Genomic DNA, 17,244 nt, shown 5'->3' with positions numbered 1-17,244 from the left:
ATGGATAAAAACAAAATTGCTCTTACATTTTTTTGGTTGGAGAGTTGGGGGAAACAGCAAACTACCCAAGCTGAAATTAAGCAGTTTTAGAAAGCAGAAAATATTGACTTGCTGAATACAGAATCTATACCACAGATATCTTCCTTTAGTTACAGTAAATGTATTTTTAAGTAGCTAATATTTTGAAGTGTTTAGCCAAATAAATTATATAAATGTAAATAATTTTGGAAATAAATGCTTCACACGCTATTTTTATTTTGCCCATATTCGCCATTTCTCTCTTTTTCTATTCTTTTCCTGCCCATTGTCTATTTCTAATCCTTCACTTGAAGAAATTGGCAGTTTCCCTCTATTTATAATAGTATGCCAAGCTTCCAATCGAAGAGTCTGGCTTCCAGAATCACATTTCTCTAATTCCACTCACCTTTTCATAAGTGGTTGGAGCAGAGTCCCGGGAACACATAATACCAGGACAAGGAACAATTGGGCACCAAGATAATCAGAATGGAATCAGTGGTTTGCTATTTTTCTTCTTTAGGTTTTTAATGTTCTTTAACTTTATCATAGGCAGGGACCAAACACCATTTCAGGACAGGACTGGACTGAATAAAATGGATAAAGTCCCTAAACCACCTTTACAATCCAGACATTTAAAAACAGAAGAGTTAGGAAATTTAGTTTTTCATAAATAAAAATTTTAGCTCTATCTCTTTTCTTCTCCATTTTTTTCCAAATGAAGAAGAGGAAGAAACTTTTGTATTAAAAATTATAGCTTTAGTGTACCGATCAATAGTATTCCTTAGCTGCCTAGCTCAACCTCAACCAGCAGAAGTAGAATGTACGACAATACTGATGGTCAAGAATAAAAAATGATACCTTTCATAGTCAATATTTTATTTTATATGATATGTAGAGTAAATACACTGTACTTGTTGAAAGAAACCAGGGAATGTGATAGATGTTTTATATCTTATTTAATTTTAAATGTCAAACCCTAAAATTTAGATGTTGTTGCCATTTTACAGAGGAGTAAACTGAATCTCAACAAGTTAACACATAAGAAATTTTTCAAACCAGGAATCAAAAACATCTATCAGAAATATCTCAAATGAGTACATTTGTATCTTTGTATTCTCTTACTATTTCACTGTTAATGGTATTTACAACTTTGTGTGTGTGTGTGTTGTTTTTTGTTTTTTTTACAACCTTGGCTCTATATTACAATCATTCAAGCTGAAATGAAAGGAGAGCCATCTATCTATTATCACTATCACATCTGCATTTTCTGCAGTTCAGCACATGTTCAATTTCACTCAAAGACATTCAAAACCTTTCCTTTTCTTTCTTGCTAAGCCATTTTTACTTAGATGGTCTCTCTTCATTGAGCTGAATGAGAGTGCAAGTTGTCAATTCTTTGGAGAGCTTCAAAGCTATCTATCCCTGTTACCTTTTTATCATTCCTTCAGGGTCTGATTTGGTATAATCTGGTAAATTTCAAAGGCCAAAAATGTTCATTTCAGATATGTTTTCTGATTCTGAGATAGAAGTCATATGTGGAAGGGCAATGCAAGAGAAAAAAGATGGAATCTGGAAAGGTTAGGGAAATTTCAAAACACTAATACATTCAATTTCAAGATCAAGACTTTGTATTTCATCTTTGGTTTTCTTCCTTAATAGAACATAAAATTTACAAAGAAAAAAGTTTCCATATACACTGTTCTGATTTATTTTTTGGATTAGTTTCTAATATTTTTCCATCCATTTCTATGAATCAAATCTTCTCTTCTCTTAGGATCCCTTTCACAGTTCTTTATGTCCAAACCTCCTCTTTTTCAGCCTTCTTTGATTTTTCCTTTCTTTGTCCCTATCATCTTCTTTCACTGCAACTGTTAAGTTAAAAAAAAATCAGAAAGCTATTGATGTCGCTATCTTTCTCCTGTCACTTTCATCAGAAAAAAAACGGAGTTCCAATGTGCAGTATCTAGTTGCTTAGCAACAATATTTTCAACCTCCCTGCCAGCATGAAGAGTGTGAAGCTGGACCTGCTAATGTGGCTGTATGACAAAAAAGAGCATAGTTTGAGAGGAAATAGGAAAAATAAGCCCTGAAAAATTCAACAATCTCAGGATATAATGAATGCAGAAAAGAATGAGCATTTTTCAGTGGGAGCTATCCTTTTACCAAATGACACATCACTTGCAGAAAAGTTCCTTCTCTAAAGCAATTCTTTAGGAGTTATATAAGCAAAAATGCCCACTGTGTTCTGCATCAAGTTCCTACACTACCCCATTGCTTAATTTTTCTATACAGATATTTATTTATTTTTCTATGCAAATATTTACAATTCCATGAACAAGTAGATTTATTGTGAATGTTTTTAACACAAGACAGAGCTTTTAATTATGTATTTTCAAAGCTTGTTTTTATTTGTATTAATGAACAAGAACTGATGCTTTTACCACATAAGTTTATGAATGCATTCTTATTTTTATGACTTTATTTTAATCCCACATTATTTTTTTGTCTCTATATTCATGGATTTAGTGCATGTTTGATGTCATAATTGTCTTATTTTTAAAGAAAATATTTTTATTTTTTTATATTTTGTTCAAATAAATATGTTGCTCATTGTTAAGTGTTTGAAAATGAATAGATTAGACTGGCAACTGAGATTCATAATCTATGTATTACTAATTAAATATGAAATTATACTTTCAACTAGAAGATAAAAAACTATTTAAATATGCATTATATTTTGCCTATTTATCATTTAAAATACATTTTATTGCATAGTAATTTAGAATTATGTATTTAATCAGTACATATGACATTTATGTACAATCTTACAGAAAACTATTATAATTATTTAAAAATTATTTGAATTTAATACATTTTAATATAATGTCATGATGTTCTAGTAGGGATAGAAGTTACAGAAAGTGATATTTTGTGTTACGATTTGCTTTGACTTTTTTATCTGCTTTATAATTTGGAATATGTTTTATAATCTCAGTTTTTACATATTTAAGTGAAAATAATACTTCCTAATTTCAGTTCTACAAAAAATAACATGAGATGATGAATGCAAAACACTAAGCATGTTTAACTTGGTAAAAATATTCAGTAATTTTAAAACCATTGTTAATTAGAAATTTTCAGGAAATAGAATGATCAGACTAGATTATTTTTTTCCCAGACACTTTCTGCCTTTTTAATGTAAATACATTTTTGACCAATAAGATATGCTGAGAGCAGAAGCACTCATGACATTAAATGTTTAAGCATATAGAATCCACAGAAGTAGATGATATATGAATAATTTAAAACTTTAATAATAGCTATAAATATACACTGGGTGGACATTAATATTAATATTTTTAAATGAAAGTATAAATAGTAGACTGTGGACAATATAGTCATAAAATTATCTATTTCCATCTTTATTATTATTTTTTCTTTTATAGAAGGAATTTCTTCCATTTTAAAAAGCAGTAATTAACTTCATGTCTATAATATCACGATATTTTCTTTCACAATTTCACAAACATAGTAAGGAAATATTATAAATAGACAAAGCTCATAGAATGGAAAGGACAGTGAAAGCATCAGTACAGGCTGCTGTTCAAAAGGGTCCTGAGCTAGAAGTAGGGCTGAAGAGTACAGCTGATAGTAAAAAAGATTGTTTATGTCAGAAGGAGTCAATTGTATGTCTACCTCACTGAGGAAGCTTCGAACTTTGAGAAATGAGCAGGTAATATGTAATGTAGAATTGAGATAAGAGACTAAGATTAGTAAATGAAATGGAAGTCAAATAAAAAAATATCAGATATCCATATCCCTAATAGCTTGGAAGAACACTTGAAAGTTAGGCAAAAATAATAGTTTCTTATAAAATCCTTTGTATTTTGACACTTCAGAGTTTCCAACGCAATGACCATTTTTGACCAATTGCCCCAAAGTGAAGCTCTCTGGACTAGCCCTGCAAAAACACATTGGCAACCATCTTTACTGACTCATTTTTAGTTATGAGAAGAATCACAAGGTATTTGAGGACAGCTTGGAATATAAAGCATATAGTTTAAAATAAACAAAGTCTCCACAGAAACTGAAAAATAAACTAAAAATCCCTAAACTATTCTTGGAGATATTAATGAAAGCATAGTAACTGAGTAAAGAATATTTTAAAAACAAATAATAATAAACTATAAACATATTTTCTTGGAAAGTAAAACTCTGTTAAAATATATTGTTGATGTTGATGAAATATCTCCAAAAGGAAGAAAGAAAAATAAATAAACATATACAACTCAAAATAGGAAACATGAAGATATAATCTAAGAAATCCAATGACTTGTAGGATATCTAGGTAGAAACAAAAAGAGATATGGAGGACATGTTATTTTCAAGAGCAGTAAAATCAATTCCTGGAGTGGAAGTATAAGAATATTAGACTATAATGAACTCAGCAAACACCCAGCCCAGTGAATTAAATAATACCTATATATTGACATATAAATTTGTAGAACATCAATAATAAATACACCAAATGTTTCAGAAAGTTAACAAAGATCATCTACAAAGGAATGACCTTCACAAACTTTGCATACAATGGGTCAATAAATTCAATAGGCTGATCCATACAATGGGTAAATAAATTCAATAACTTAATTTAGATTTAAGTTAATCTACCTAAGCTAGTAACCAAGTATAAGAAAAAATATGTTTTCAGATCTGCAAGATCTCAGAAATTTCATTCCCACACACTCTTTAAAAAAAATTTTTTTTTTTTTGTTTCAGCATATTATGGGGCTGTAAATGTTTAGGTTACGTATGTTGCCTTTGCCCCACCTGAGTCAGAGCTTCAAGCCCGTCCATCCCCCAGACGGTGCGCACTGCACCCATTAGGTATGAATATGCCCATCCCCACCTCCTCCCTCCCATCTGCCCAACACCTGATGAATGTTATTACTATATGTGCACTTAAGAGTTGCTCAGTTAAAACCAATTTGATGGTGACTAAATGTGGTGCTTGTTTTTCCATTTTGGGGATAGTTCACTTAGAAGAATGGGCTCCAGCTCTATCCAGGAAAATACAAGAGGTAGTTCACCATTGTTTTTTATAATTGAGTAGAACTCCATGGTATACATATACCACCTTTTATTAATCCACTCATGTACTGATGGGCACTTGGGTTGTTTCCACATCTTTGCAATTGTGAATTGTGCTGCTATAAACATTCGAGTGCAGGTGTCTTTTTTATAGAATGTTTTTTGTTCTTTTGGATAGATACCCAGTAATGGGATTGCTGGATCAAATGGTAGATCACATGCTTTTGAAAATTGAGAGATGTCTACATTTTTGTACTCTGTGTTTCTCTAGTAAGAACTGTGGCTCAATTAGAACCACAGAGGAAACAACATTTGAACAGAATCTGAATGTTATCTGAGGGGTACTGGCAATCCAATTTTGAAATAATCTTTGACATAAAATTTAAATTAAGAAAATGATTGAACTTTTCTGAGTATTTGTATTTTCTGAGTATTCAATAATATTTTATTGAATTAATTTCACTCCATGGGATTTTCTTAGTCAGTGTGTGTGATAGTATGTCTCCAAAGTTTTTACCAAATAGCTTGTAATAACTGGGGAGAGTGAATATATAAACCCAGAGGTCTAATGGAATAAACAGAAGTTTATTGCTTATAAGTCTCTTGCTTATACTAGTTTTCTGATAGTGTTAAGAAAATGTTTTTTATACTCCATTTTGTATCATACTGCTTTCCATATTAAAAAATTGTTTCCCAAAAAACTATTCAATAAAATAATATCCTAAGAATACCCTGCACTTTCCGTTTCCCATAGCCTCTGGCTAGCTGTGGGAGAATATATTCCATAGTCTGAGGAACAGATATGGACATCTGAGAAATATTAAATAGTAAGCTTACTTTTTCCAAAAGATCAAAGGCATGAACATTTAGATGAAAAAAATATATTTACATGTATACTAGTAAAAATAACATTACATATTTAGTATTAATGGTACACATATGTTTCCTGTAGATTGTTTGTATATTAATGAATAATTTACATATATAAAATCATTTTCAAGAAATCATTAAAAGAAACTTTGAATACTTATGTTTATTGAATGATAATATGGCATTTATTTTTGGTGGTGATAATAGCTTCACAGTCTCACAGGTTACTGTGCTTCATCTAATATGCATATTTATTTATATTAATGAAATAGGATAATGCTTATAATATGCAATATTTTTGCTACTCTATCTTATTTTCTAATTCAAAAGTATTTTGTATTTAATTATATTTTTATTGTTTTATTACATATCTTGAAAGTAATATCACCTTTTGTATTTTACCTATGTCACAAAGGCATTTTTCATGCATTCATAGTCAAAGCAGTATAAAAGAATAACGTGAGGCCTCACAACCTTTTTATATTGCAGAACTCATTACCTTTCAAGGTTGGTCCAGGTTCAAAATTTTACTTGCTTAAAAAAGTTGATTTGCTGGGAACGACACCAATTGGACATCAGACTGAGGTGGGGGTGGGGGAGGGGATGGGGGTATGCCTACACAATGAGTGCATTGCGCACCGTTTGGGGAGTGGTAACACTTGAAGGTGCTGACTCGGGAAAGGGGGGGTGGGGAAAAAAAAATATGAAACTGTTGTTTTTTTTAAAAAAAAAAAAGAAATTAAAATTAAATTTCTTCTGAAAAAAAAAGTTGATTTGGTCAATATCACTGATTTAAAGTTCTGAAATGCTGACTCATGCTAATAAAGCTTCATGTGGGACAGCTATTTAAAACAAAGGAAAATTTTATCAGTCTAATGAGAAATACAAAATCACATGCAAAAAAAATAAAAAATAAAAAAATCACATGCATCTTCTTGTTAAAAAATTCTACAAAAATACAAGATATATGGAAATAAAATTATGTTCAGGATGTATCTTAGTGTAGATGACATCATAAATAGGAAAATTTAGAAGTTAGATCTTTAAATTTCAAAGCACAGTTTAATTTTAAGTATTTATTCATCCTCTCATTCAATTACATTATTTAAGGACCTAAAATGTGTGAGGCACTGAGCAAGGTGTAGAAATTCACTAATTTGCTACACTAAACTCTGGCCTTATACTCTAGCAGATGTCAAAATTCTATAAATATATATTAATAGTATACTGTAATCAATAGGAAGAGGATGTGTGGGAGAACAATGTGGTACCGATTAAGTCTAAAGAATAAATCAAGAAATAAGAATCAAGTAGCAGCAATCTATAGGGACAGATACCAAACAGTTTAGGTTGTAGGCTAGCATGAACCATTTTCACCTGCCATGAGCTTGAATGGACACCAATATACCTTTCCTGCACTATTTTCTTTCTTCTGTTCCTCCATTGTGGCTAGTCTTTATTTTCATTGATTATGTCTTTATAATTCTTAATGTATTCAGTCAACTAATAGTCAAGTTTTGTTGGTGTAAACCATTTTGTATGACTATATATACCTCTATCTGCATGTAATGTGGCTCAATTTTATAATTTAGCAACAGGCAGTTAAATCAATGTTTAAAAATCTAAAAGGGGAATTTTACTTTAAAATTCAAATAGCACTTATATATTTTTAACATAAAAATTGAATTGTTACATCGATAAGAAACTCATAAATCTTAAATAGGTCTCCTTGTTTCAATAACTTACTGTATTTTGAAAGAAATAAAAGAACAGCAACTGTCTGGTGGTGTATATTGTGTCTAAATGTGTTATCATTTCGACAAAATTGGAATCATGTTTCAGCAATACACATTAAAACCAGTTTAAATTTTAAAAGAAAAAGGTAGATAGCATAAGTATTGAGATTAAAAACTTGGCATGAAATATGCATTGAGCAATTTTTAAGTTTTTCCTTATAAAGCACCATATGTACTAGCTAGGTATCTAAAAAAAATATTTCATTTTAATCTTAAAGGAGATTGGATTATCTTACAAAATATCATTAATTATATAACTATATCATTATTAATAATAGAAGTTATAACATTAATATAAACAATAACATTTTCTGTTTAACTCAGTTTCAAGATCTTCAAATGAAATTCAACATAGAACTCTTTTTTTTATTTCAGCATATTATGGGGGTACAAAAGTTTAGGTTAATATATTGTCCTTGCTCCCCCTCTCCCTGCCCTAAGTCAGAGCTTCAAGCCCGTCCATCCCCTAGACAGTGCACATCGCACTCATTATTATGTATACACCCATCCCCTCCTCCCTCCTCCCATCTATGGGACACCCCATTAATGTTATTCCTATATGTGCACTTAGGTGTTGATCAGTGAAACCAATTTGATGGTGAGTACATGTGGTGCTTATTTTTCCATTCTTGTGATACTTCACTTAGTAGAATGGATTCCAGCTCTATCCAGGAAAATACAAGAGGTGCTATATCACCATTGTTTCTTATAGCTGAGTAGTACTCCATGGTATACATATACCACATTTTATTAATCCACTCATGTATTGATGGGCACTTGGGTTGTTTCCACATCTTTGCAATTGTGAATTGTGCTGCTATAAACATTCCAGTGCAGATGTCTTTTTTATAGAATGTCTTTTGTTCTTTTGGGCAGATGCCCAGTAATGGGATTGGTGGATCAAATGGTAGGTCTACTTGTATCTCTTTAAGGTATCTCCATATTGCTTTCCACAGAGATTGCACTAGTTTGCAGTCCCACCAGCAGTGTATGAGTGTTCCTATCTCTCCACATCCACGCCAACATTTATTGTTTTGGGACTTTTTGATAAAAGACATTTTCACTGGAGATAAATGATGTCTCATTGTGGTTTTGATTTGCATTTCCCTGATGATTAGAGATGTTGAGTATTTTTTCATATGTTTGTGGGCTATTGTTCTGTCTTCTTTTGAAAAGTTTCTGTTCATGTCCTTTGCCCAGTTTTGATAGGATTTTCTTTGTGCCTATTTATTTGAGTTTTTGTGGATTCTGTATATCAGCCCTTTGTCAGATATATAGTTTATGAATATTTTCTCCCATTCTGTAGGTTGTCTGTTTATTATGTTGATGTTTTTTCTTTGCTTTGCAGACACTTTTTGGTGTAATTAAATCACATTTATTTATTTTTGCTGTTGCTGTATTTGGTTTTGGGGTGTTACTCATAAATTCGTTGCCTAGGCCAACAAAGAATAGTATTTTCTATATTTTATTTTAAAATTTTTGTTGTTTCATGCCTTACATTTAAGTCTTTAATCCCTCTTGAGTTAATTTTTATATGTGGTGACAGATGGGATCCAGTTTTATTACTATGCATGTGATTATCCACTTTCCCCAGCACCATTTATTGAACAGAGCATCCTTTTCCCAGTGTGTGTTTTTGTCTGCTTTGTTGAAAATCAGTTGGCCATAGCTATATGATTTTATTTCTGGGTTCTCTATTCTGTTCCATTGGTTTATGTGTCTGTCTTTATATCATACTATGTTGGTTACTATAGACTCGTAGTATAATTTGAAGTCATGTAATGTGATGCCTCCAGGTTTGTTCTTTTTGCTTAGGATTGCTTTGGCTATTTAGGCTCTTTTTTGTTTCCATATGAAGTGTAGGATTGTTTTTTCCAGATATGTGAAAAATGACATTGGCATTTTGATGGGCATTGCATTGAATCTATACATCACTTTGGGAAGTATGGACATTTTAACAATGTTAATTCCTCCAATCCATGAGAATGGGGTGTTTTTCTATTTCTTTGTATCATCTATGATTTCTTTCATCAATGTTTTATGGTTCTCCTTGTAGAAATCTTTCTTATACACCTAGTATATTCCTGTGTTTTATTTTCTTTGTAGCTTTTGTAAATGATATTGAGTTTTTTTAATTTCACTTTCAACTGAACTGTTATTAACATATAGAAATGTTACTGATTGGTGAACATTAATTTTGTAAACTATGATTTTACTGAATTTATTTATCTCCAGGAGTCTTTTGGTGGAGTCTTTAGGGTTTTCTAGATACAATATCACACCATCAGCAAACAGGGATAGTTTTATCTCCTTTTTCCCTTTATTTGGATTTGAATGCCCTTTACTTCTTTCTCTTACCTGATTGCTCTGGCTAGGACTTCAGTATTATGTTGAATAGAAGTTGTGATGGTGGGCAAGTTTGTCTTGTTCTAGTTCTTAGGGGAAATGCTTCCAAGTTATCCCCATTCAGTATGATGTTGGCTGTGTGTTTTTTATATATGGCTTTTATTATTTTGATGTTTATTTCTTCTATGCTTAGTTTATTGAGGGTCTGTATCATGAATGGGTGCTGGATTGTATCTAACAATTTGTCTGCATCTATTTAGATGATCATATCATTTTTGTTTTTGCTTCTGTTTATGTGGTGAATCACATTTATTGATTTGCCAGATACTTCCATACCTGGAATGAAACCCACTTTTTCATGGTGATTATCTTTTTGATGTGCTGTCTAATTCGGTTTTCAAGTATTTTGTTGAGGATTTTTACATCTACATTCATGAGGGTTATTAGTCTGTAATTTTCTTTTGTTGTTGTTGTTGTGTCCTTTCCTGGCTTTGGTGTTAGCGTGGTACTGGCCTCATGGAATGAATTAGGGAGGATTTCCACCTTTTCAAGATCATGGAACAGTTTCAGTAGAATAGATGCCAGTTGACCTTTGTAAGCATGGGAGAATTTGGCCATGAATCTTTCTGATCCTAGGTTAGTTGTAGTTGTTGGGAGATTTTTTTATTACTATTTAAATTTTTCTACTAGTTATTGTTCATGATTTCTATTTCTGTTCAAGATTCAAGCTTGGGAGAGTGTGTTTTTCCAAAAATTTATTCATTTCCTCCAGATTTTCTAGTTTGTGTGCAAAGAGGTTTTACTACTAGTTGCATATGATATTTTGTATTTCTGTGGTATCAATTGTATTGTCTCCTTTTTCATTCTGATTAAGTTTACTGGAGTCTTTTCTGTTTCTTCTTAATCTGCTTACCTTTTCAAAGAACCAACTTTTTGTTTCATTGGTCCTTTGTATTTTCGTGTGTGTGTGTGTGTGTGTGTGTGTCCATTTTGTTTAGTTTTGGTTTGAGCTTTGTTCTTTCTTCCTCTACCTTTAGGTTTGGTTTATTCTTCTGTTTCTAGTTCCTTGAGATGTGACATTAAGTTCTTAATTTGTGATCTTTCCATCTTTAGCATGTAAGCATTTGGGGCTATGAACATTTCCCTCAGCATTCCTTTTTCTGCCTCCCATAGATTATTGTAAGCCTGTGTCATTTTTTTGTTCAGTTCAAAAAATTTTTTGATTTCCATATTAATTTCATCATTGACCAAAGGATCATTCAGCAGCAGGTTATTTAATTTCCATGTATTCTGTATATTTCAGAGTTTCTCTTGGAATTGATTTCTAGTTTTATTCCACTGTGGTCTGAGAAGTTACATGGTTATGATCTCAATTTTTCTGAATTTGTTTAGCCTCTTTTTGTGGCCAAATATATTTTCTATCTTGGAAAATGTCCCATATGCTAATGAGAAGAATATATATTCTGTAGTTTTTGGTAGAATGTTTTATAAAGTGTCTCTTGGGTCCATTTGTTCAATAGTCTCATTTAATTCCAATGTTTCTTTGATGATTTTCTGCCTCAATGGTCTGTCCATTTCTGTCAATGGAGTTTTGAAGTCCCTGGCTATTATGATGCTGGTGTTTTTTTCTTTGCTTAGATTTAGTAGAATTTGTTTGATGAATCTGGGAACTCCTGTGTTATATGTTTAGGATTGTTATATCTTCTTGATGAATTACTTGCTTCATTTATCATTATATGATAATCTTCGTCTTTTTTTTTCACCATTATTGATATAAAGTCTGTTTTATCTATATGAAAATAGCTACTCTTGATCACTTTCAGTTTCCATTTGTGTGAAATATTTTTTTTTCTATCCCTTTAACTTGAGTCTATGAGAATATTTGTTGAGTTAGATGGGTTTCTTGGAGAAAGCATATATTTGGGTTTTGTTTTTTGATCCATTCAGCCGATCTATATCTTTTAAGTGGAGCATTAAGAACATTTACTTTCAATGTTAATATTGTTATGTGAGATACTGTTTTCTCAATCATGTTAAATGTTACCTAGTTGCTTTGTGTTCTCCCTTGTACTACTGTTTCATAAGAACTATGATCTTTAAGTTTCAGGTGTTTTTACACTGATGCGTATTGATTGTTCTGTTATATATATAAAGAACTTTTAAGCATTTCCTATAGGGCAAGTGTAGTGGTGACAGTTTCCCTTAGTGTTTGCTTGTGTGGGAAAGACTTTATTTCTTCTTCATTTATGAGACTTAGTTTTGCAAAACCCAATATTCTTGGCTGGCAGTTATTTTGTTTAGGAAGACTAAAAATAGGACCTCAATCACTTCTCACGTTTCAGCTGAAAAGTCTGTCATTAGTCTGATGAGTTTTCGTTTCTAAGTTGCTTGTTGCTTTCATCTTGCAGCTCATAGGATTTTCTCCTTCACTTTGACTTTGTCCAGACTGATGACTGTGCACCCTGGTGATGTCCTATTTGCCATCTTGTGTCTCAACATCTATATCGGGGTGTTCAATGACCATATTGTGTCTCAACATCTGTATCTCTAGTGATACAGGCAAGTTTTCCTCAATTATTTCCTCAAATAGATTTTCCATACTTTTGCTTTTTCTTCTTCTCCCTCAGGGATACCTATGATTCTTAAATTGATTTGCTTTGCATAGTCCCATATTTCTCAGAGTGATTGTTCATTCTTCCTTATTCTTTTTTCTACATTTTTGATTAACTGAGTTAATTCAAAACCTTTTCTTCAAGTTCTTGAATTCTTTCTTCTACTTGGTCTGGTCTTTTGCTAAAACTTTCAACTGTATTTTGAAATCCCCTAAATGACTTATTCATTTCTTTATATTCTGTTATATCTTACCTTATGTTATCTATATCTTTAGTATATTTTTAATTCATGCCTGAATTGGTTTCTTTTTGTTGGTTTTCAACTTTCTTATCAATCTCTTTGATCTTACTTGCCACACATATTCTGAATTTCATATCTGACATTTCAAAAATTTCCTTGTGGTTGGAGTTTGTTGCTGAAGAACTATTGTGATCCTTTGGTTCTTTCAAAATAGCTTGTTTTTTCTCTTCTGAAACCTCTTTTCTCAGCTCACTACTGATAGGTTTGTGGTATAACTGTTCTTCTCTGTTAGAAACTCTCTTACTCCATGAAGAGAGGGAGAAGTCCCTGGATGACACAATTGAGTCCTACTCCAGAAGACTGGCCCAGCAAGAGAGGAGAAGATGCAATGTGAGACTTTAACATAGCTGCTCTCCTGCATCTCATGTCTCACCATTCCCCTATGGTTGTTACAGGCAGTCAGCACACTGCTGAGTGAGTGATCACCCCATCTACTTCTGTCAGAGGTGGTGATTGTCACTCACAGCATCTTGAGCTCTTCCCTGCCCCCCAATCCACAGGTGGTGGCAATTGTTTGCCTATAGCAGCCTCAGTGCTGCCTCACTCAGGTATGTGGGTAGCAGTTTTGTTGGACCGTGGTGGCTTGAGCCCTGCCCCACCCAAGACTACCAGTGGTGGTGGAAATTGGCATGCAGCAGCCCAAGTGTTCACCCCACCCATATCCCCTATCAGCAGTGGGGGCATACAGCACCAGAGCACCAGCCCACAGGACATGCTAGAGCACCTGGCCTGTCTATTCCCTCCTCAGCCTGACAGGGGTGATGGGGAAGCAGTAGCAATGGATCTAATCCCTGGATGGATGGCGTGCTCTGAGTCTGGAATCTCAAAATAGTACTAATCATATTGCCCAGGATTTCAAGCTGGCAGGTTTCCACTGTACCTTCTTTCCAGAGCAACACTGTTTCACAGTCTCCAGTCAGCTCCCTATGTCATTCTGGTGGCCTGCTGTAGTAGAGGGTCCCTCCTGTAGCTCATATTGCAATGTCCTCAGGGGAAGTTTGGAGCCCCAGGATTCTCCTCACTGTCCTTTCCCCATGTACCTCTGGCACCTTCCCCATGTACCTCCAATTCTTCAGAGCGAGTTGCCTCTCTACCTTCTCCTTCACTTCGGGAGCCTCCAGCTGTGGCTCTGTTGATTCCCAGTGCTCTCTCTTAGATGATCTATCTGAAGGTGCATATCCATTCACCACTTTCAATCCTCTCCATGACAGCAGCATGTGCAGGCTACTTCTAGTCCACTGTCTTGGCCCTTCCTTTCCTTTTTGAACTTTGAACTGGTAGATATGTTACCTGGGTCCAAGAGTGGTATTGGAAGAGATAATGTTAGAATATTTTCAGGACTGATGAATAAATTCACAGATATAGAAAGTTCATCCAATACTACATACAAGCCATAATAGCCATTTCAGATCTTCAGAGTACAAAGAATCTCAAGAACAAACGATTTATTAAAAGCAACTCAGATATTTAAATATTATTTAAATCTGCTTTAGACAAATTGAAATGATTATGGGATGAGAAAATAGGGTCATAAGTTCTTAATTTGAACATTTTTTGCTATCTGGAGAGGCTGAGTGAGAATTTTCAAAATCATAAGCCCTGGATCATTTTTGTTAATAGTCCATTTACTGCCTTACTTCTCTCCTCTGGAATTTTAATGTAGGTATCAAGAAGACAGGTGACACCTTCAATATTCTGTATGGAAATTCCCATAGCTATATTACCAAGTTCATCAGACACATTTTCCTACTTTCCATATCATCACAGGCAGCAGAGTTGCTAAACTTTGGGCCACTATAGAAAAAATATGCTTTTTCTTTCAATTTCTAGAAAGATTTTTCTTGCTTCTTTTTAAGCCCTCACTCACTGCCTCCTCAAAATTCTCCATGCTTCTATTAATGGTTTCTTCAAGCTTTTAGTAACACTTTCTTCAAAATTCTTCCAGATTATTCCAGATCTGGTTCCAATGACACTCAGATTTTGATTCCCTCTTCCCATGGTAATGTTTCTCATACCAAAATATTATATGTACTCATCATCTATTGATAGTAATACATTATCCTAAAACTTAGTGGCTTAAATAACATTATTATTTCATACAGTTTTATGTGTCTGGAATCTGGTGACAGTTTAGCTTAGCTTAGCTGAGTAGTTATTCATTAGAGTCTTCCCAATGTTGGATTAATTAGTTGTCTAGGGCTATATTCATCTGAGGGCTTGACAGAGACTGAAGGATCCAATTCCAAGATGGCTGGTGTCAGAAGGCCTTTGTTTCTTTCTGGCTGTTTTCAGAAAGGCTCATTTTCACCACTAGAATTTCTCCATAAGGGCTGCATCCATGTCCTCACACCATGGTAGGTGGATTTCCACGCATGCTCTAAGAGGAAGAGAGTAACACATAAGGGAATATATGTAATGATGTAGCCTCAAAAATCATTTACCATCACATCTTCTATTATTATTTTATTTTTTTTTTTATTTTTTTTTTTTGTTGTTGAGACAGAGTCTCACTTTGTTGCCCAGGCTAGAGTGAGTGCCGTGGCGTCAGCTTAGCTCACAGCAACCTCAGACTCCTCGGCTTAAGCGATCCTACTGCCTCAGCCTCCCGAGTAGCTGGGACTACAGGCATGCGCCACTATGCCCGGCTAATTTTTTCTATATAGATTTTTAGTTGTCCATATAATGTCTTTCTATTTTTAGTAGAGACGGGGTCTCGCTCAGGCTGGTCTCGAACTCCTGACCTTGAGCAATCCACCCGCCTCGGCCTCCCAGAGTGCTAGGATTACAGGCGTGAGCCACCGCGCCCGGCCAACATCTTCTATTAATAAATACATCTCATGGTCACAAAGACCAACCCTAATGCAATGTGGGAGATGACTGCACAAGGGCATAGATACTAGGAGGTGATAATCATTGGAGGCCATCTTCGAGGCTAGAACAAGTAATTGAATAACCAAAGAGAGGAAATAGAACAGTCTTTATAAAGCATAGACTGTTAGATGGAAAAAAATGAATCATATTCAGGAACCATAGCATATTGATAGACTGGCAGGGTCCAAAACCTGATTTAAGTGGCACTATATATCACTCCCTTGTTCAAACTGTGTACTCTTTATGCATACATACAATTTACTATTGATTGTAATTATCTGCATGACATTGTGTACACATGATTTATAAATGGAAATACTCTACATGTCACTACAAACCAAACTACATAGTCTGCATATCACTACAGACTAAACAGAAGGAAGTTACTTCAAACTTAGAAGATACAGGTATTCACATTTTATAAATAATATGAAATAATTAAATTTTCCCAGGGTGAAGGAAATAATTAAGCAGTTAAAATTCTAACTTGATTCATATTAAAAAGCATAGAAAGAGAAACATCAAGGTTATGTCTAAGCTTCTTTTTCTTAATCTTTCCTGGGGACTCATTTAAAAAAAAAACAAGTCTTGGCTGATAAAAGAAGCTTTACAATTAGCTTGACCACACTATTTATCAAAAATAATATGACACACAACATGCACACATACACACACACACACCCCCCTAAGCAATGCTAGAGAAGAGACATAAAATTCTCATACAAAAGTCAAGTCAAATAATCTGTCATGTTTTCAAGATCAGAAAATTCTATAAGATTTACCTTGAACAGAGATATTTTTTATTTCCATGTGGAATTGCCTAATTCTTAAACTTGTTTACATGATTCCAAATACAAGTTGAAGATTGAATGATTAAAACAAACACTAACATTTTGATGGTTAGTTATTTAAACAAAACATCCATGAGATTGACACTATTATTTCAAAATTTTGAATACTGTAGATTCAGGTATGGGGGTTATGTCTATTTTTCTGCCTTTAAGAGAGCCTATTTCTAACTCAGAGACAATTATAATCACCCAAACATCATCTACCTCATCATATAATATGAATAATTTTTTAAAAATCCTATCCTATATATAACCATGTTGCCATGTTCGGGGGATCACAATCAATAAACCAATTCAAACCTAGTTTTTAAATGTTCTGAATACACAAAACCAAATTTAAATACAAGCACATGTGGATTATTTGGACATATATTACAGTGTCTTTGACAGAACTAATTAAAATGAGTAGTTTAAATTGTCTTATAGTAAATGATCAATTAAATTATAATAAGACATTTTCAGATTCATTTTTTTAGATATTCTGACAG

The sequence above is a fragment of the Eulemur rufifrons genome, chromosome 2 (assembly GCF_041146395.1).
Source record: "Eulemur rufifrons isolate Redbay chromosome 2, OSU_ERuf_1, whole genome shotgun sequence".
NCBI lineage: Eukaryota > Metazoa > Chordata > Mammalia > Primates > Lemuridae > Eulemur > Eulemur rufifrons.
The sequence above is the reverse complement of the archived record's forward strand: the minus strand, read 5'-3'. Positions refer to the sequence as shown.